This window comes from Pteropus medius, unplaced genomic scaffold (genome assembly GCF_902729225.1).
Source record: "Pteropus medius unplaced genomic scaffold, Ma_sr-lr_union100, whole genome shotgun sequence".
NCBI classification, from domain to species: Eukaryota; Metazoa; Chordata; class Mammalia; order Chiroptera; family Pteropodidae; genus Pteropus; species Pteropus medius.
This window is the reverse complement of record NW_024354499.1, coordinates 10,750,522-10,773,385: the sequence shown is the minus strand read 5'-3', so window position 1 is coordinate 10,773,385 and position 22,864 is coordinate 10,750,522. Positions and strand designations below refer to the sequence as shown.

The 22,864-nt window shown below is 37.5% G+C and overlaps 1 protein-coding gene across 2 annotated transcripts in view; it reads right to left on the bottom strand.

Annotated features, from left to right (window-relative positions):
• CTNNA2 (catenin alpha 2) overlaps positions 1-22,864 on the bottom strand; it is a 990,025-nt gene that overhangs the window by 254,103 nt on the left and 713,058 nt on the right. The window lies entirely within an intron of this gene.

The window sequence follows — 22,864 nt, the reverse complement described above, 5'->3', positions numbered from 1 at the left end:
GAGGTTGGGTCGTGGATAAATTTTGGTCTTGATTCATTTACTCCACAATTAACCTTGAAACTCACATGAGGACTACAATGGGAGACACTGGGGACACAGTAAACAGTCATGGTCACTACCTGCATAGAGTTATAGTCTAAAGCACAATTTCCTACCCTAAGCACTATTGATATATTGGGGCGATAATCCTTTGTTGTGGAGGGCTGCCCTGGGCCTTGCAGTATATTAAGCCCATCCCTGGACTCCACCAACTAGATGTCAGTAACACCTGTTCCCTCAGTTGTGACACCAAATATATCTCCAGACATTGCTAAATGTACCATGGAGATGGGTGGAGAATTGCCCCCATTTAAGAACCATTGGCCTAATGAGTAAGAAAGATAATTAAAAAAAATAATTATATGGATTGCTTTGGGTAGTATGGATATTTTAATAACATTAATTCTTCTTATCCATGAGCACAGTATATCCTTTCGTTTATTCATACCTTCTTCAATTTCTTTCTTCAATGTCTTACAATTTACAAGTACAGATCTTTTACATTCTTAGTTAAAGTTATTCTTAAGTACTTTATTTATTTATTTATTTACTTACTTACTTACTTACTTATTTATTTACTTATGCAGTTGTAAGTGGGATTATTTTCTTAATTTCCTTGATAGTTCATTGCAATCAATTTCTGACTTAAGTTTGTTTCATGCTACTTTTCTGAATTTATTTATTAGTTCTAACAGTTTTTTGGTGGAATAAGAACGAATTATTTTGGATACCTCTTTTTAGGACAAGTGAACCAGTATGGTTCTTATCACGCAGATTGCCTCTTTTTTCTAGTGTCAAGTGAGGGCGTGGAGATGGCCCATATGGTAGATTATCTCATTGGGGTTGACCAGAAAATTCCAGACTGGTTGATTAAGATTGTATTCTGGCAGAAGCTGCAACAGCAATTCAATTAGGTTTTGAATCTAGGTTTGGTATCACGGGCTTTTATCATGAGTAATGCCACTTTGGGCTTGTGGTTTTCTCTTCAGCACTAGTCTTATGAATGTAGGCAGATTTCTTATGGCCTCTGAGCCTCCATTATGCATCAGTTAAAAGAAGCTAAAAGTACCTTGTTTCAGGGTTATTGTGGAGGTGGGAGATAATCTATGTAAGTCACCTGGACTGTAGGAGATATACATTTAATGGTAGCATTTATTATTATCTTAAGAATTTAAAAACTTTATTAGATTTTCTTTACCAGAAACGACATTATGACCAATATCTAGATGCAAATTAAAAAACTCGGTTGAGCATTCAGCTGTTTATGAATAGCTTTATGCTTCATAAGAACCAGCTGGATTTTTTTACTTTTATATTCCACTTGGGATAGTGTTAAAAAGTTTTAGGATGTTGTAATGATACAGTTTTTAAAAATGAGGTTAATATTCAATATCAAGCAGCTCTTTCACAGATAGAGGCAAATAATATGCACCTATATAATAAATGGGTTGACAATAAGATTGAGGAATAAATCAAAAGATAACTTAAGACAAATGAAAATGAAAACACAAATCTATGGGACACAGCACAAGCAGTTCTAAGAGGGTAATTCATAGCAGTGCAAGCCTACCTCATGAAACAAGAAAAATTTCAAATAAACAATCAAGCCTTACACTTAAAGGAACTAAGAACAGAACAGCAATCAAAGCCCAAAGTGAGTGGAAGGAAAGAAACAATAAAGATTAGAGTGGAAATAAATGAAATAGAGTCTAAAAAAATAATACAAAAGATCATTGAAACTGAGAGCTCATTCTTCTTAAAGGTAAACAAAATTGATAAACATTTAAGCAGACTCATCAAGAAAAAAAGAGAAAGGACCCAAATGAATAAAATTAGAAATGAAAGAGAAGAGATAACTATCTCCATAGCAATATGAAGGATTTTAAGAAAATAATATGAAAATTTTATGTCAAAAACTCAGACAATCTGGAAGGAATGGATAAATTCCTAGAGACGATCTTCTAAGACCAAATCAAGAAGAAACAGAAAATTTGAACAGACTGATTGCTATTAAACAAAATCGAATTAGTAATCAAGAAGCTCCCAACAAAAGTCCTGGACTGGAAGGCCTCACAGGTGAATTTAATCAAACATTCAAAGATAAATTAACATTTATCCTTCTTAAACTATTCCAAAAAACTCAAGAGGAGGAGAGACTCCTAAGCTCATTTTATAAGGCCACCATTACTCTGATTCCAAATCCAGACAAAGACATTACCAAAAATAAATTATAGGCCGATACCCCAATGAACAGATGAACAAATGCTCAACAAGATATTATTAAACCAAATTCAGCAATACATTAAAAGGATCATACACCATGATCAAGTGGGATGTATTCCTAGAATGCAAAGTTGGTTCAATATCCACAGATCGACTAATGTGATACATCATATAAACAAAATGAAAGAAAAATATCATATGATCATATCGATAGATGCAGAAAAGGTATTTGACAAAATCCAGCATTCATTTATGATAAAACCTCTCAGCAAAGTGTGAATAGAGGGAAGTTACCTCAACATAATAAAGGCCATATCTGACAAACACACAGTTAACATAATGAAGAAAAGCTAAAAGTATTTTTCTTAAGATCAGGAATAAGACAAGGATGTTCACTTTTACCACTTTCATTCAATATAGTATTAGAAGTCCTAGCTATAGCAATCAGACAAGAAAAAGAAACAAAAGGCATTCAAATTGGAAAGGAAGAAGTGAAACTGTCATTATTTTCAGGTGACATGATCCTATATATAGAAAACCCTAAAGATTCCACCAAAAAACTATTAGAGGTGATAAATGAATTCGGTAAAGCAGAAGGACACAAAATTAATATTCATAAATCAGCTGCATTTTTACATACCAGTAACAAGCCATTAAAAGAGAACTTAAGAAAATAGTCACATTCACAATTACATCAACAAATAAATAAATAAAATACCTAGGAATAAATTGAACTAAGGAGGTAAAAAACCTATACCTGGAAACTTATAAGACATTGAAAAAAAATCTGAAGAAGATAGAAATAAGCAGAATCACATACTGTACTCATGGATAGGAAGAATTAATGTTATTAAAATATCCATACTACCCAAAGCAATCCATAAATTCAATGCAATCCTTATGAAAATACCAATGGCATTTTACACGGAACTAGGACAAAGAATTCTAAAATTTATATGGAACCACAAAAGACCCCAACTAGCCACAGCAATCTTAAAAAAGAACAAAGTTCGAGATATCACGCTACCTGATATCAAACTATACTACAAGGCTATAGTCATCAAAACAGCCTGGCAATGACATAAAGACCGACACATGGATCAGTAGAACAGAATGGAGAGCCCAGAAACAAACCCACGCATAAATGGTCATCTAATCTATGACAAAGACGACAAGAATGTATATGGGGTAAAGAGAGTCTATTCGATAAATGGTGTTGGGAAAACTGGACAGATACATACAAAAAAATGAAACTGGACCACCTTCTTACAACCATACACAAGAATAAATTCAAAGTAATTTGAGATTAAATGTAAGACCCAAAAGTAATTAAATATAAGACCCGAAACCATAAAATTCCCAGAAGAAACATAGGGAGTAAACTCTCTGACATTGTTCTTGGTAATATTTTTTAAATGATATACCTCCTCGGGCAATGGAAACAAAAGAAAAATAAGCAAATGGAACTACATCAGACTAAAAAGGTTTTGCACAGCAAAGGAAACCATCAACAAAATGAAAAGAGAATCTACTGAATGGGAGAAGATATCCACCAAAAATTTATAAAGGACTCATACACCTCAACACCACAAAAATAAACAATCCAATTAAAAAAATGGGCAGAGGACTTGAATAGACATTTCTCCAAAGAGGACATACAGATGGCCAATAGACATATGAATAGATGCTCAATGTCACTAATCATCAGAGAAATGCAAATTAAAACCACAATGAGACATATGAATAGATGCTCAATGTCACTAATCATCAGAGAAATGCAAATTAAAACCACAATGAGATATCACCTCGCACCTGTCAGAATGGCTATCCTCAGTAAATCAAAAAAACAACAAGTGCTGGGGAGGATTTGAAGAAGAGGGAATCCTCATGCATTGTTGATGGGATTGTAAATTGGTATAGCCACTACGAGAAACAGTTTGGAGGTTCCTCAAAAAATTAAAAGTAGAGCTACTTTATGACCCAGCAATTCCACTTTCAGATATTTACCCGAAGAAAACCAAAACGCTAATTCAAAAAGATATATGCATTCCTATGTTCACTGCAGCACTATTTACAATAGCCAAGATATGGAAGCAACCTAAGTGTTCATCAAGAGATGACTGAATAAAGAATTGGTACATATATATAATAGAATATTACTCAGCCATAAAAAAAAGTGAAATCTTACCATCTGCAATGACATGGATGGACCTAGAGGGTACTATACTAAGTGAAATAAGTCTGACAGAGAAAGACAAACACCATAAGATTTCACTTACATGTGAAACAAAAATAGAAACCGATTCATAGCTACAGAGAACCGGTGCTTGCCAGATGGGAGGAGGGTTGGGGGACTGGGTGAAAAAGACGAAGGGATTAAGAAGTACAAATTGGTAGTTACAAAATAGTCATGGAGATGTGAAGTACAGTATAGAGAATATAGCCAATAGTATTGTAATAACTACATATAGTGTCAGGTGAGTACTAAACTAATGGGGGGATCGCTTCTTAAATCATATAAATGTTTAACAACTATGCTGTACACTTGGAACTAATATAATATTGAATGTCAATTCTAATTGAAAAATATAATTAAAACCAAACCAAACCAAACAAAAAACAAAATAATCCTTTCTTTTCTTTCGTTAATACCTCCCTTGCCCCACCCTTCTTCCTATAAAAACTTTCATTTTGTGCAACTCCTCACAGCATACTTCTAGTAGCTAGATAGAATGCTGCCTGATTCATGACTCACTTAACAAAGCCAATTATATCTTCAGTTTATTTGGTTGAATTCTGGTTTTTAACAGCAGTTAGTTGAAGGTTCTAAACCCAGATAAACCTGTGGACTCTCCAGTTCACCACAGCAGCACGCTCTAGTACAGCAGTACACAGAACGGAAGGGGGTCTCTACCTTTCTGATTTCCCATGCAACATACCTGAAAGAGTTGGCACATGCCGTCAGTACTGGAGGAAGATGGAAGGGAGAATAAAGAAGATTTAGAGAGGTATTTTTAGAAAGGCTGATCCAACATCACAGGATCCACTATCGCTACCACCAGGCTTGAGAGCCCCAGCACCAAAAAAACCCAGGTGATTGATGGTCCTCATTGGCTAAGTGTGCAAATTTCAAAAGGTGATCGGCAGGTTGCCATGACTTGAATTTGCCTCCTAAAATTTCTTTAATATGTTTGCGAAATATTTCATACAGCCCTCCACTCCCTCCAGTCCACACATCTACCATACGATACCACACCTCTTTTTCTTTAACTTACAATGCAAGTATGAAGTCACTGGCCGTTAACGTCAATTTAATTCTATTAAATCCTGCTTATCCAAAACCTAAAAACATTTTTTCACAAAACATTTTTTCCCCTGTCATACCCATTAAAATCTGGAGGAACAGTTATTTAGAGGAGCACACTGGGAGCCCATTCCAAAGCAGGATGTCCTCCTAGGCCCTTCTACCTCAGGCATCCCACCTCCCAGAGGCGGAGCTCGAAACAAGTCCTTGGGACTTCCCTGCAGTGCTAACAGTTTTCCTGGCAATGGAGTATTTGTTTGGCATGTTAAGTGCTCTGTGCAAGAAAAGCCACAATCTAATCCTGTCACCTTTCAGATCAAGGAGGTAAGTGACAGTTATTCGAGTTCCCTGTCAGCATAATTAGAGGAAGTGAAACACAATTACAGGGCATTAGTGCAAGGCTGGGGCAGAGCAACAGCGGGCCCTGAGGGGCAGGCCATAACAGCAGACCACAGGGAAAAGGATACTCCTCTCCCCCAACAATTTCGATGAAAGTCTTAATTACAATGCTACTGTAGGAAGAAAATTGTTTTAGAAATGCCATTACAAACACAGTCTGATTGCAGAAGTCTTTTCATCTAAAAACTAATTAAACCATTATTTCCTCTCAGATTACAATGGTAAGTGTTTTTCATTTATGAAAACAGTTATACAATCTTATGTTCCTTATATTTAAACAGCACCTTTTTAAAAGTATCTTCAGGCTAAAATAATTTTAGAAATTAGGAATGCTATGAAGAAGATAATAAATTAGAAATTAAAAAAATGATTGCGATGCAGACAAAAGATTCAATGAAAAGTTTTTGCTAAAATGTCAAAATAGTGACCTTACATGTACCAAATCATTTTGATGAGCACATTTTTTAAAAATCATGTAAAATAAACTCATTAAAAAGAAAAACCTACTGCCAAATTTGACAAAACAAGATTATTTCGTAACCACTAAAATGTAAGCTCTAAGAAGACAAGGGATTCTGCTCCGTTCAGAGATGGGTTGGCAGCACATGAACAACAGGTGCTTACTGCCAATTTCTCTAAGTGGCCTTGAAGTGGTACCTTGAATTTCGTAGTTTAGCAAAACTGAGATAGTTGAGTGGATTGAAACTTCATAGGTTAAATTAGTCCTCCCTTATCCATCTTTTAGTCATTTAGCAGCCATCTTGGTCATCAGAGCAAATGTCAGTAGTATCCCAATGCTTGTCTTTAATCTTTATTTTACTTAATAATGGCCCCAAACTGCAAGAGTGGTGATGTTGGCAATTCAGATATTTGGGAGAGTGGAGAGAGAGGAACACCACATTCACATAACATAGTATATACAAGGTTCAGTATTATTGCAGTTTCAGGCATCCACCGGGGGTCTTGTTTTATAGAACAGAAAAAGTTTGTCCACTGGCACTAGCAGAGCCAAAAACTAAACACCAAGAACTGCAGGGGAAAGACTGGCTATTTTATTGTGAATGGCATCACCCAGGAGGACTGGAAGCTAATGCTCAAAGGCCAGAACTCCCTGATCCAGGCTTTGGGTCGGATTTTTAAGGGTTAGTGGGAACAAGTATGCAGAAGCGCTGGATGGATGAGTTTTAATTGGAGGACCATTCAGCTTAGCCATTTATGCTAAGGAGTGTCAACATAGGATTTCCCTGGACAACAGACTCTCTGCTTCTGAAAGGTTCTGGTGTTCAAGTTTTGGTTATGTCCAGGTCCTTTGGCTTCGTGGGGGGTGAGGAGGTAGAGAAATTGTTTCTGGGTGCAGCTGGAGGCCAAAGTTCTCTCCTCTGCACAGGCTTCAGCTGCATGACTTGTGGTTTTGTTCTGTTATCTCTGAAAAACAACTCAGTATCTCATTAAACAGGACTAGACCACTTTGAACTGGACTAGACCACTTTTCTATGGTTACACTTGTATACCCTGGGGTATAGATGTATGTAGATAAAACAGAATATTGGTTCTCAAATAGAAATGGTAAAGATGACAATGCCACCATGAAATTGATCTTTTCCAGTTATAGGACAATGGGAAGAGACAAAAGGCCATGTCCAGATAAAAGGGGAGAAGTGATGTTATCAGGTGGCTAAAATCCACAAATGATTGGAGATCACGTCCAAGCCAATGCCTTGAACTTAAACCATTACTCTTACTTAACCCCATCATTAATCATAAGTCCACATTCCTCCCTGCTCTGGCTGCCAGAGCCCAGCTTTATATCAAGGGTATTTTTCACTTGTTTCAAAAAGATAAAACACTTCTGCTTTAAGGTTTTTAAATACTTTATTCCAATAGACTAAAATCTGTGCAGAGAAAGCAGAGGGGATTATAAAAGAATTATTTTCTTAACAAAAAAATTTTCTGTAGGCTTATTTTAAATAATGAGCTCCTCTAAAGACTTAAGTGTTTATTTATAGATCATCAATTATGTTGGGGGGAGGGTAAAGTGTGTGTGGAATGTCGGGGAGTAGATACTTAATTAACTTAATTATTAGGAGCCACTAACCAATGAGGATCAATCAAATAACAAAATAGCGGTTTCTCTCAAATAATAATATAGATGGCCAAGGGAAACTCAATTTTAAGATACGAATACTGAATTTACATCCATATTTTCAGGAACAACTGAAACAAGGCAAAGAGTTTATGTTTCATATTTGCATCTCCTTTAATATTTACCATCTCCTTTTTTTTTTTTTTTGTAAACTGTTTCAAAAAAGAGAGGGAGAAAGGAAAGTCCTGTCACAGAAGCTTTAATTAAAAAATTAAATTGACCCTCCCTATTGAACTCAAAATGATCAGGGAGATACAGTTTATAAAACATGCCATCAAAAGTTTATTTTCCAAAGTCTTTTTTCCTAGAGTCAACAGTAAAACAGCAAGACAGACAGTTATTTTTAGCAGTCTCTGTGGTACAGCTTTCTCCTGAGGCAAAGCTTAAATCGGATAAGGGTCTCTGAGGACCTGAAAGGAAGGAAACCACCCACTTACTGTATTCAACTCAATCCCTGCCACACAAATTCGATTTTAGAAACAGAACTAGAAAACATGTTTTGGAATATGTAAGGGTGACACCCTGCAGTAAGTGCAAGAAACCACATTTCCACAATTGTCAGAGGCTATTACCATTCCCGTTGCATGCAAGAAAATTAGCCATAATTGGGTCAGCTACACATGTATATGGCACAGGAATGGGAACTAAGCAGACCCTTAATTACTAGTGTTGGGAGAAGGGAAATGGGATTAATGAATGGTGGACAGAAATTCCATTTTGCTATTGGGTTAATCACTGGTTTCATGAAAATTTATTTTCTGCTTAAAATTTATAACAGGGTTTTTAAATACTTTATTCCATTCTAAATAATTTCTAACTTGCATTGTAATTTCCAGAATCATACCGGCCACATAATTTATTAGTGTGTATACCTACCCATTTTGCCTGCACCATTATAAAAATGTGGCAGGACTCAATCTTCAGTACAGAACCCCTTGGGAGTGGATAACTTGGATTTGACATCTTTATATAATTTTGGTCTCACCAGTGATTAAATAACCAGATGATGAGTTCAGTGTCAAAAGAACAAGCTCCATCTCAGTGTTGTCTCAGTCAATGGAGCATGAACAGTACCCTAGCTTCCCTTGAGAGCCCTAGTAAAAGTATGTAAAGTGCTTGAAATTCTCTGACTATTCAATTTAATTCTTATACTTAGCGTTAAAATGGAGCTATTCTTAGTCATTTTTGCTTTGCTCATATTTTATCCCCTGATATGTCAAATATGTCAAGTCAAAGTAACTCTAGATTCAAGTAGTGGCATGTTTTTTTTCTTTTTAAAGCACTCACCAGGAAATAAAACATTTCTTTATTTGTTTTTCATCATATCTAAACTCTTTTCTTGTACCTGTATTTTTTGTATTGAAATGTATCTTGCAGTAGTTTTTAACCAAAGTAATTATTTAGAATATGTATTTTTACAATATGTTTTCTTAAAAATATAAGTTTATCTTTGTATTTAACTTAAGAGAAGTTAAATCAGCTTTGAATTTACTGAGACATTTATTTTTTAACAATCAAATGGAACTTGAACAAGGGAGCTGGTAGACAAAATTTATGAAAACTGGTTTTATGGGTAAGACATGAGAGAGATTAAATGCTCAAATCCAACACATTAGTGTGAAGCTGACATATTTTTGTTGCAAAAGGATTCTTGGCCTTAAGGAGACTCTTTTAAAAATGTAAATTTTCACTAAATATTAGATTAACTATTTGTAATTTCCATTAACTTTGGCATTTAAAATGAAAAGATGTGCACAGTTCCTTTACTTAAGCCTTTTGTGAAGAAATAACTGTTATTGGTAATATTACTCCCCTCTTCCAAATGAAGAAACAGATTCAAGGAGGTTGAGTGACTTCCTAAAGTGTGTCAGGTAAATACAATTCAAACAAGGAGAAAAAAATTCTCCCTGTTGAAAATAAGTGAAGATTTCCCCTGCCCACTGTTTTTCTTAGGGCATTTACTTCAGAAAACTTGTCATTGTAGATTATTTTTATTTCTCTTTGAAATGAATATACATCTTTTTAAAAGATAAATAAACCTCTTGCTAGCTTTACAATCCCGGAGCATCTTTCTCAAGGACCTGGGAACTCTATTGTAATCGTCAAGTAAGATACGGCCCTTATCTCCCAATTTCTGTGACAGGGAAGGAGCCTACCTTCAGTAGGTTCCTCTCTCTTTTGCAAAACTAACTTATGTCATAAAGATATGAATTCATTTTTATTTTTAGATAAGCCAATTAGCTAACACAGATGGTCATCACCCTTACAAGGTAACTGAGAGGTGATCCTTCAGTGATCTGTGGAGATGAATGCATGCTATGGATTAAGTAAATGAAAAAAAAAAAATCCACTGTCCTTTAAGATAGCCATTAACTGATCTTTCACTTTGCCACAATTCATACTGGCCCATGAGTACATGGAAGTTCTGGTCCGTGCCAGCCGGAGTGGCCTGTCTGAAGTTAACACTCCTATCTAACTTTCATCACTCTCATGTTCCAGTGAAAACAACTCACTCCATAAATATTAAATACTCTTTGTGACTTCTTGCTATGCCTCTAGGCTTTAGAGGAGATCCAAAGCACTTGCCTGGTTTATTTAATACTTCATACCAAAAAAAAAAACCCCAAAAAACAAACAAAAAAACATTTTGATGCAGCTATATAGAAGTCTGGTCTCTGACTGTTCTCAATCTAGTTGAGAAGACAAGAAAAATGCTCAGAAAGGTATTTCTTGATAGAGGTGACAGATGAGTGCTGACAAATGATGTTGACAGAAATGCTTTGGGATTCCCTGGAAGGTGAAATCAGTGATGGGTGTAGCAGTTCAAGAAGTCTTCACTGAAGATGTGGAATCTATTCAATGCTTGCATTTTCCCCTCAATTTTCATCCTTTTCCACCATGACAGTCTTCCTCCTGTTCTTCCCATTTTCTGGACGCTTAAACCTTGGTGCCTTCATCTCTCTATACTGTTTACTGCTGCATCTCCAACACCAGGACATTGCCTAGCCATTCATGGGTGAACAAAAGATTTTTATCAAAAGAGAATAGTTCATGATGTCTGAGTTGAAAGAAATCTTGGATGCCACTCCTTTATTGGATGAGGCCTAATGAGGCTAAGAAGTTGGCCTAGGACCACATTACTTGCAGGTGGAATCAGCAGGCTGGAGTTCCTGGTCACCTGACTCCAGGTGTAATGATGTCTTTACCACATCCTACTGCTTACTGTTAACATTCAAACCATATACAGATTTCGCTTTCTAAGCAGAAGTCATTTTTGGACCAATGTGTGGCTAAATCCACTCACCTTGTAGCTTCTTCAGTGAGCCAACTCCTTTTATCACTACCCAGTGGCCAAAGCTATTTCAGAGAAGAGAATCAGGCCCAGCAGGCATGTTCCCTATCTCATCGCTCTGCAGGCTGCTTTGCAGAGAGAGAAGAAGCAAAGGGAAACAACAGCTAAAAAGAGCCAAACTATTACATAATTGACATAAGAGAGTCACTAAGGATAAAGAAGGTTTCAGCGGAGGACAGTGATTATTTTGAAGAGTGAAATGGATGAACTAAAAAATGGAATCTTTTTTGGGAAAAAAGTGAACATCGTGACTGCACGATTTGCCTAGGATTATAGACCATGGCAGAGGAACGTTAACTTTTCTTGGCTGTCATTTATTTTAGCCTTTGGACAGTACCAGTTGTTCTGCCTAATTAGAAATGTCACTTTAATGTTTATTGAAAAACGAGACTTAAAAAAAATCATATAAGAGTTCAAGAAAGAAAAAAAAGAAAAAATGTGTCAAAAATATGTTAAAAATAAAACAAAAATAAATCCATCATCATATGTAACGGAGCATCTTTGCTTATAACTTAGGATGTTGAGTTGCAGAAACTCAAGTGACAATAGGTTACTTGCCTGGGGTATGGCGATTGCTAGAATATTCATCAGGACTATGTTTGGTAGCATGTAGTAGAAGCCCACCAAAGAGAAGCTTAAAAAGTAGAAAGTTCATTTTTCTCACACAGCAAGAAGTTGTTCAGGAGACTGTTCAGGGCTAGTATAGCAGCTCAGGGAAGTCAGAGTCTCTACAATGCTCAGAATGTAGATCTAGTCTTAATAATCACAAGGGAGCTGCTAAACCACCAGATATCATGTTCATTTTCTGGGCAAGAAGAAGATAATGGAAGAGTAAAAAGAGCAGACTGGTTTTTTATCAGAAAAAAACAGTATCTTTCCCAGAAGGCTTCTGCTTACATCTTATTAGCCAGAACTAACTCATGAGGCTACTTCTAGCAGCAAGGTCACCTAGAAAGTCAATTCTTTTTCTTAAGGTGAGCACACTGACAACCTGGATATCAGCAAAGACAAAAAAGAGAATGGACTTGTGGTAGGCATATAAGAGTGTCCTCTACAATTAGGAAGGGCAATTGCAAAATGACCCATAACTAACATAGAAACTAGATAATGTCCCAAATCAAATAGCACATGGCCTTTGTCACATGTTAAATGAGCCCTTACCCTGTCAGCATCAGTGACCTGGACACTGGGAGAGAGACGAATAAACAATACCAACCCTCCCACTAAATGTAGTCTCTGTGGACTGAGAAAAATGTAGGATGACCACCAATGTGGAGGACCTGTGAAGATTTAGGTATTATAGGGAACAGTCAACAAACAATATCCACTGAGGCACAGGGTAATACAGTTAAAAGAAACATCGCAGCCTCTCTGTCCACCTTCCCATCCAGTGTAGCAATCTCCGAATCTCAACCAGGGCAGCTGATTCTCTCACAAGTAATCAAAGTCCTCTGGTGAGTCACAAGAGCTATGTGTACCCTCAGTGCCCAGACTATGGCCCCAGACCAGCAGCATCAGTGCTTGAGTTTGAGAAACACTGATCTAGCCTTTCCCACTTCCATACAAAACATCTTCCACATGTTGCCTTGGAAATATATTTCCTTATAATTCTGCTCATGCCCAAAGCATGAGTTCAAATATCAGAACTAGAGAAATTTTATCCTATGACTTCTCTTTTAAAATTCCTCCCAAATCCCACTAACTTTCACAGCCCTCACTACATTGGCGATTCTGTTTGTGTTTTGTTGTATTTTTGCCCCCTTAAAATTCTGTTGCTATAAATGTACATGATGCTGCAGATGCATCTGTTTGCAACACTGAACAATGGAGTCGTGTGACTCATGGCCTTTTCGTGTCACGCACCCAGTGGATGAGTAGTTTGGTCATGATGACACTGGACAAAAAGCCTTTTCAAATCAAGCACCATAATTACATCCTCCTATCCTCGGTTATGTACCCCTATCCTCACTCCCCTATTCCCTGTCCCCTCCCCCCCTTCGCCTTACACCATCGATTCTAGAATTCTATCTTTTCTAGCCTCTGGTCATGAAATTTTCATTTCTGTTTCTTTCAATAAAGTGTTTTAGTAGAAAAACTCCTAAAGCTAGGTTGCCACACCTGAAGAAATACAAAGGATGCATTTATCAAAGGTTAAGGAGAGGAAGCTGCAAAAGTGGCCCACGTGTGAGTCGTTAATTGCTCCAACCAAACTCTCAGGGGCTGCTCTTTGCAGCAGAAATCCTTTCTCTCACTTATCCCCATTTACCTTGTCAACCACCTTCCTCATGTCTTGGTGTTAAGATATCTTCTGGAGCACAGAGACTGTTTCAGTCAGCGAATACTGAATTATTTCACATTTAAGCAATTTCCTAAATTAGGGTCTTTTGAAGATTGTATGAATTCAAGCCACTGAGATGTTATTTAGTACCTTGCTGCTTTAGAGCACTAAATAATGTTGAATTTTCAGCTTAATGTCATTGGAGTTTATAAAGCACTTTCACCGAGGTTATCTCATTTGATCTTGGCAACAGCTCCGTGCACTAGGTAAAAGTGGTGCATAATCATTGTTTTGTAATGATATGGATGTTCCTATTTTATCATCTGGTGACTGCATTAGAGGCAGAGGTAGGTCTAGAACATCTGTCTCCTTACTACTTATTCAGAGATTTTCCCACTGTGACATGAAGGAATAAAGAGCTTCAATTAGGGGACGCATAACCTTTGATTGTGTTGTAGATATTTTGATTTAAACCTATAAAATGCAACTGGGCATACTGTAGCTCAATGCATTATTAGGCTACACTAGAAAGGAGAGAATGGTTAACGAGATAATAACCAGAGTGGTATTTCAAATATTTGAAAAATAAAGACAATTGTACTTTTATCACACCTGTTCCAAACTACCACATACTTCCATTAAGATAGAGAATAATAACATCTTTTGGGGTGTTTTGTTTAGTCCTATATTGTCGTGGCTGAATTTTGTCTTTTATTGTTTAAAAAGTAAACCACTAACACCAACTGCTGCTTTTGCTATTTATCAGAGACTTGAGAATATAAATAGGGAATAAGGGGAAATGCTAATGATTGATGAGAGAGAATGCTGGCATGATAAAGATACTTTAGGGCCTGAATATTTTGGTGGAATAAGATTAACTAGATTCCTTTGGAGAAGACATACTCACAATTAAACCTCTTGAATACTCTTTGAGTGGATTTTATCTTAAGCACTGACATATGCATTTTCCTAGTAGATGTAATGAACTTACTTCTCCAAAGGGACATATTTGTTGGGATCTTTAAAAAAAAAATCAGCTCTAGACCTGGTATCATTGTGGGAAATTCCAGTGGGGTAACACATATGCTCACGAAGAAGTTAAAAATGTGCCCATTATCTGGTATTCCATGCAATAAGATCAACTAAAGATACATATGTCTTATAATAAACTCAAAACAGCTTAATTAGATGAAGCACATAGTTCTCCTGAGATTCTTTACAGTACTTAGTTAACTACCATTTCAATAAATGGCATAATTCCAATAACCTATTAAATAATGAATCATGTCAGCATCCACTAAACATGCAAAGTGATAAACTAAAAGAAGATCTGTGGGAGGCCCAGCACATATCCCTTTACTGTTGTCATAAGAAAAGTATCTACTAAAAGATCCCAGTGAAGGAATATTTACTGTTGAAAGAATGGACGATTAAAACATTTACTACAATCATAATTTCATTTAATTCAAGTTTATAGAGCCCAGGAATTACCAATCATCAAATTCACTGTATGAATCAATGGCTGCTACTAATGACCAAGTAGAGTTTACATTTACATGTGAACCCCAAGCATTGGACATTATTTGGGCACTTACAGATTATTGGGCAGGGCAGGCCTCTGGTTTAGATGTTTTGAATATTCATTACATTTCACTAGCCTCAAGCATGTGAATGTCTCATTCATTGAGCTCAGCAATCTAGGTAGGATCAAGCCACTGATTCAAAGGCAATACTTTATTATTGTTTTTTTTTGTCGTTATCAGCCTGTGGATTTCTGGCCTAGCTCAGCCTTAAGGTGTTCACATCAAGTAAACAACTTGAAAGTGATATGACTTTGAGGACCAACTTATTTCTCAAAAGCTGGATCCCTACATAGTAAATAATAAAAACAGAGCTTTCGATCCCAAAACTCTCCCTTGCAACTAGGCTCATTCAACAGGGGCAGGCATGAAAGAAAAAGATGAGGAACCCTAATAGCAGAGCTGTCCCTTGTGCCATTGGAAATAAAAGGTCAGGAAGAAAGGGTCAGGAGATGTCACCTTTCCTCAACTATGAACTTGGGATGCTAACTGTGCTGAATCTTGATTAAATGATCAATTAAGTAAGTGCCTAGTGGATGGTAAGTGCTCAATTACTATTAACATTAAGGTGAGAAAAAATGAAAATCATAGAGGAAAGAAAAATTTGCCCAGACTAGTAGCCCAGAGAAGTGAGTTTGGCCAGAGAATCGTGACTGTTTTGAAGAAGGGAAATAGAAGCAAACTCTTACACCAAGATTTTAGTTACTTCCAAAGTAATATAGCAACTCTCAAATGTGAAATTAACGCTCCTCTGCTTACCCCCCATGCATGTTAAAGCAAATTAAGTTAAAATCACCCAGGCAGTCAGTGAGCAGTGGCATGATTTCAATCTGCAGGATTTAAGCTGATCGCTCTAAAAATATAATTCACCAATTGGGCAGCATTGGAGTCAAACATGGCCCTCTTTAATCTTCTCTTCTGACAAGTTGTTTTCCCAGGAATGTGGCCACTGTGAACTGCAGGTTGATTCATCTCACAGCAGTGAGGGGTTTTATTCTCATCCGCAACCCAGATATGGCAGGGAATCATAAACTGGCCGGCTGAGGGCATGGATCTCTTCCCCTGGCTATAGGCAAGCACCACATTTAGTCTCTATTCGTCTGACAACAAAATATTTCCTAGTTCAAAGAGCCACTCTCACCTACGTGGAGAAAGAAATCGCTTTCGGTCCCCATTTTCATTAGATTTAACCACATTTGCAACTGGTTTGTGTGTATGTGTGTATGCATGCGTGTGTGTGTGTGTGTGGAGTATTGTGTGTGTGTGTGTGTGTGTGTGTGTGTGTTCATTTTAACCTGAAATGAATTTCAGGTTATAGTAGAAATGAATTTCCTTTTATTCTTGGTTGTACAAGTTCTAACAAAATGTATATAAATAATTCAGAGTTCATCATAGAAAAGAATAATGACTGAACTCATTTGTTTTCTTCCGTTTAGGCTTCAGGTCATCCGAAATGTTAATTTAAATCCTGCATTATGCCTTATTTGGACATGTTTCCAGAAGCATCGCCATATGAGAGTTTTGACTAAACTGAAGTATCCTGTTTTGAAATGCAAAAGTGTTACATTCAAGCATCTAGAAGAACTTCCTTGTGCTTGAGGCCCACATTTAATGTTCACAGAGGGTCTCAAATCCCTAGACACATGAATGCAATTGCTAGGATGTGGTTGCTGAGGCTCCGGGCACAGGGTAAGCAGTCATCTTCCAGATATCATCGAGATACATGCCAGAGTTCAAACTGGCTTCGAGTGCTTTAATACATTTGCTTACTTAATTTTCATGAAAGCTCTAATGTGGAAAAGTGTTCTTCACATTAGAAATTACTTCAGGGTATGGACTGTGGGGTTCGCTTAGAGGGTTCAAAGGAAGAATGGGAGGATAGCATCTATGTTATCAAGACAAATTCTTTTGCCTTTAAGTAGAATGATGAATTTTTTATGTACCATTTCTTGAAACAATAGCCAGGCACTTGTGCTTCAACACGAATATGTTTGTATAAGTGTATAACTATTTTATAGAAACCATAAGGATTTGTTACAAAATATAAGGGGTCCCTATCTAAATGATGCCCCTGTCTAAACGACAGCATAGTTTTAAAGAACCTAGCGAATAAGAATGTAACAATATAATAAGCCTTACCATTTCAGCTGGAAACCTGCGCGAAGGTTCTTGGTTGCCAAATGACTTGGTTGGCACCACTGGCATTGAGTGGGCAGGGCCAAGGATTCCAGACTTCCTGCAAAGCCCCAGTAGTCCCTCATACTGAAAATTTACCCACCGAAATGCCAAAGCACCCTCTTGCTGCTCCAACACTGCTAGTGTTAAGGAGTACCCTTAGCTTACTCTGTAGTTATATTTGTGTCTAAATGATACTCCTATAGAATTTAAAGATCCATTCATATTCTATTGTACTTTAAATATCCTCCTAGAATTCACTGTTGTTGTTAATTTAATTACTTTAGCAAATAGCTATATAAAAGAATCTATGAAAAAATAAACTTCAGTAGCCCGTCGCCTAAAAATCATCATCGCAGTTTTAAATATATAAAGTTGAAAGAAAACTTCTGAATCAAGAAAAGATAAAAGTGGCAAATGCAGAGGCGTGGCAACCTAGAGGGAGGAAAAATGAGATAGGAAAACATGAACAGGAGAGACTAGGTATTTAATCAAGATGACCAGTGAAGATAAAGTGAGAGGCAATGGAAACTAGAGAAATAAAAGAAAATTGAAGGGAGACATAATAAGCTGGAGGAAGTGGGGAGGTGAGGAGATCTCTGCTTCGGTAGATTTTTGGTATCTATGGTGATTGAGAGGAGAAATGGTGATTAGTACATGGGGTGAGAGTTCACTAAGACCTCCGTTTTTCCTACCCTAGGATTTCTGCTTAACGTTTAGAACCCTCTATGATGCCAAAAGACATCCATCCTCAATAAAGAAATGAATCCACAAATCAACAAAGCTGCCTCGTTGCTAAAAATCTCTCAGTGTGATGCTATGGAGACATATGAAACCATTGAGAGCAAAAATGTTTTGATGCCAAGGTCCTTCTCAGACATACACAAATTCCATCTCTGAAAAGAATTCAAAAGAATAAGAGAAACAACCAGATGAAAGAATCTGCTTTCTCAGGCAGAGCAATTCTAGGCTTCAGCAGGCACCAGGAACAGGCAGGGACCACAGATGGTATGTTCTGGAAGCTATCATTTAACAAAGCCGATGCTTTCCCAATTGATTCAAGTGCCTTTTACGGTTGGCTATGAAGTGGACACCGCAAATCCCAGCAAGTTAATCTGTTTGTCCTTTACATTTCGCCATCTGCTGCTCTATATAATCTGAAAGAACTTTTTAGTGTTTTTGATAGCAGCCCTTTCCCTTTCTTTTCTTAGAGCTTGTCTTTCCTCTGTCCCTTCTTTCCATCTCACCAGAGCGGCGGCTTTTGGTGACACATCTGCCTCTTGGGATTTCTCCCAAGCTCCTCTACCCTGGACACCTAACTAACATACCAAAACCCTGTGCTCTCAACTACCCTCCGTTCCCCTAGCGTGTTTATTTATGTATTACTATTTTAAAACAGAACCACAGGGCATACGCTATTTTCACTCAGTTATGGTTAGTGGAATGGCTTACATGAAATTTTAAAAAGCCACATGTAAAAAGCAACATCAAATAAAATAAATCATAATTGCTTTTTAAAAAAAAGTTGCTATTAATCGTACACAGCTAAGTTTTTTGGGGAAACAACAGGGTGGAGTAGACAAGTAGGAACTTTAAAAATTGGATAAAGCCTATTCAAATGCCAAATTCAAACCTTGGCTTTTCCAGTGGCCAGCTGTGTGATTTGGGCGGTGGTGAATCGCCTTTTTGAAATCTCAGTTCTTTGAGTTATGAACAACTACTGCATAGCATGGGTGGGAGTTTCAAAGGACAATCTTTAGACCATACCTTTCCTCTTTAAAAGCATATTAGAAAATGAAATTCAAATAAACAAAATGTTTGACTATTCTAGAATAATCATATAAAGCAAAATTAACCTAATTTCAAATTGGTAAATAAAATAGAGAAAGTGTCAAACTAAAGAGATTGTAACCTCTTTGGTGATTCAGAAGACAGCTAATACAGTATAAATAGATAAAACTCAAAGAGAAACTTGTGGCTGGTACAATGCCAGGTAACTAACTTAAAAGTCTGTTGTAAATATCATGGACTCTTAATTACCCACCTGTGTAGGAAATGGCTTCTGGTTTTGCTCTAAACCAGGGACTCTCAAACTGCTACACAATACAACCACCTGGGGAGCTTTGAAAACCCACCATAACCAAACCGAACCGCATATCAATAAAATCAGGCTCTCTGACAGTTGGACCCAGATATCAGTCAATCCTTTTAAAACACCCCAGGTGCTTCCATGCACAGCAGTGCTGGGTAACCAGGGTTTTCACCAATCCTTCTGAGGAAAACCTTAATGTGCAAATGAATCACTGGAGGATCTTGTTAACATGTAGATTCTGATTCATTAGGTTGGGGGCGGGGGCGGGGAGGCAGGACTCTGGAATCTGACACCTTCCAAAAACGCTGCCAAAGAACTATTCTAGGACCACACTTTGAATAGAAAGGTCTAAACCGAAACAGTGTTTACTGCTTAGTATCCACGTGAATTGTCCCACACAGTTACTTATTTCCGTTATGCAAAATGAGCTCAAAGAACAGACACTTCCTTTATTATTAGCCCTTCTACTCCACAAAAAAATTTTACCATGAAAAATTAACAAGAATCTGAGGCACACAATGAATTTCAAAGTCAAATGTAAATTGATCAGGTTGGATTATTCCTGTGATTGTGTCCCACTGCCCCTCCCTGTGGTGCCGGCCTTTGAAGGCACATGGAACTCAAATGCTCTCTAGCTCTCTCTGCCAAGGGCGGCCCCAACCAAGTTTTCTTAGAAATCCCTACACTTCTCCTAGGGCTTTTGTTGGCTTTCTGGATAAATGGCATCGATGATGGCTCAGAGAAATAATACCATAGATGTTTGCTTTATAGTGGAGTGTGGGGAAAGTGACCAGGTGTTGTTTACTTGAGGGAACTAATGAACTAGTCCAACTTAGATTCCACTCACTGCTCTGTCCTATATGTCTGAAGTGAACATTTATGATGTTAAGGCCATTTCTAATAGAAGGTGCCAGCACAGGAGAGGGCAGAGCGCTGAGTCAGCCACTGCAGCACTCGCTGATTGCTTTATAGCACAAGGCTTGGTTTATCTCTAGCAAGAAATATGAGTCCACTGATACCAAAGACTATTTACTGTACCGGCTTCTCTGCAGCCTTTAATCAAGCTGGGATTCCAGCATGTAAGTCCAGATCTTCTAATCCTTCTAGTGGAAACATGGTCCCTCATAAATCCTTAAATCTCAGAGGACACTTTCCTTGGGAAGTGCTGAGGGTAAGATTCTGCTATCATAGAACTTTTCAGCAACAAAGGTGCCATTTTGTTGAATTCATGAAGGCACCTCTTTTGGGAAAGAATGTAGAGCTTTAAAGAGAAAGGCAGGAATTAAAATTATTTTATTCCTGGCCCTTTACATAAGCCTCCTCCCAACTGTGATCTCGCAGTCATTTCCTTTTTAAGGTTTGTGAAAGATAGAGAAGTACCTTGGGAAGAGAGGAGAGAAAAGAAAATGAGAGAACTCAGGGTGGGGTGAGGGGTATGGGTAGAAAGCTACAAAGGTTTCCCAAAAAGTGACTTTGGTCTTTTTAAAATTATGCTGGCAAAATTAAGTCCCCAGTAGCAGAATGAACAAAGAAAACTCATGTAGTAGGGGTAGCAGTCATCAGACAGACAATAGTAGAGTTAGTTTTGCATTTCACCCCTTCTTTTAGGCCAGAGATTAATCAGGAGTTATCGGGCAGGTAAAGGGTCCCTGGATGGATTTTACCACATTTATTAATCTCGGAATTTAGTTACCAAATTATCTGGGTATAGCACTTTTTTTTTCCTAAGAAAAGTTTTCTTAAATTTCATCGAATCTTAAAAGAGTTCATAGATCTATGAACTAGTTAAGAACTATTCAGTCATTCATTCAAAATTTTTCTACTTCATCCCTTCTGTGGGTAGGGCAGTGTTCCAGGCACTGAGAATATAGCAGTGAACAAAGCAGACAAATATCCCTATCTCTTAGAAGCTTACAATCTTCTAGGGGGACACCATCAGTTAATAAAATAAGTAAGAGAGATAGCATTCTTGATGGCAATGAATGCTATAGGGAAAAATAAAGCAGAGAAGAGCAACAGTAAAATCCAGTTTGGGAGTTGTAATTTAAAATCATATGGGGAGGGGGAGATTGGAGGAGGGAGGTAGATGGGGTAAAAAGGGTTAAATATATGGTGACATTAAAGAATTTTAAAAAATAAAAATAAAATAAATTTGTAAAAATAAAAATAAAATCATATTGGTAGGGTAGGCCTTACCTAGGAGGTGCCATCTGAACAAAGACTGAAGGGGTTAGGGGAACAGGCCATGAACACATATGAGGCAAGAGCTTTATAGATTTAGGTAACTGCAGATACGAACAGCTCTGATGCAAAAGCGTACTCGACAAGTTTTGAGAATGACAAGGAGGCCAGTGTCCCTGGAGCTGAGTGAAGACAGAGAGATAAAGGGGAAGGGGTCACATGTGGCAGCTAGAAGCCATTGTAATGATTTGGCTTTTTCTGTCAATAACGTGAAAAGCTGCTGGAGGGTTTTGAGAAGAGAGTGACTCACTCTGACTTTCATGTTTTTAGGATCACCCTGGCTGCTGTGTTTAGATTAGACTTAGAGAAAGGATAGCAAAAGAAGAAACATGGAAAACTGTTAGAAGGTTTTTGTAAAAAAATCAGATAAGAAATGATGGCAACTTGATAGTGATAGGCCATGGTGAGAAGCAGTGACTTCCTAGACATATTTTCAGTTTAGAGACAATGGGATTTGCTACTGGGTTACATATGGGATGTAAGAGAAGGAGAGAACTCCCATCATTTTTGAAATAATATACTAGGAGGATGGGTGACCTTTGATAGCTGCAAAAAGATAAGGAAGAGAGGGCTGATTATGATTTCAGTTTTGGAAACATTAAGTGTGAGATGTCAATGTAATATCCAAGTGTCAACATTCAGTAGGTAGTTGGACATAGGAGTACAGAGTTCAAGGGAAAGTCTGAGCTGGAGATATAAATGTGGGAGCATACAGATGATCATTAAGGCCAAGCCTGGATGAGATTCCCCAAGGGAGTGGGTGCAGATGCAAGTACAAGCCCAAAGCATGAGGTCTGGAGCACTTCAGAGTTAAGAGATCAGGGAAATGAGGAGGACCCAACAAAGTCTGAAAGAAGTGGTCAGTGAAAGAGGAGAAAACTATGAGCTTGTGGACAAAACCAGGAAAGGAAAGCGATCAAGTGTGCCCACGCTTAGAGCAGTGAGTAAGAAGTGGGCAGGGAGTTGTCTTTGGAATTTGGGAATGTGGCAGTTGTTGGTGACCTTGACAAAAGCAGATTGGGTAGTAGAAGTCTGATT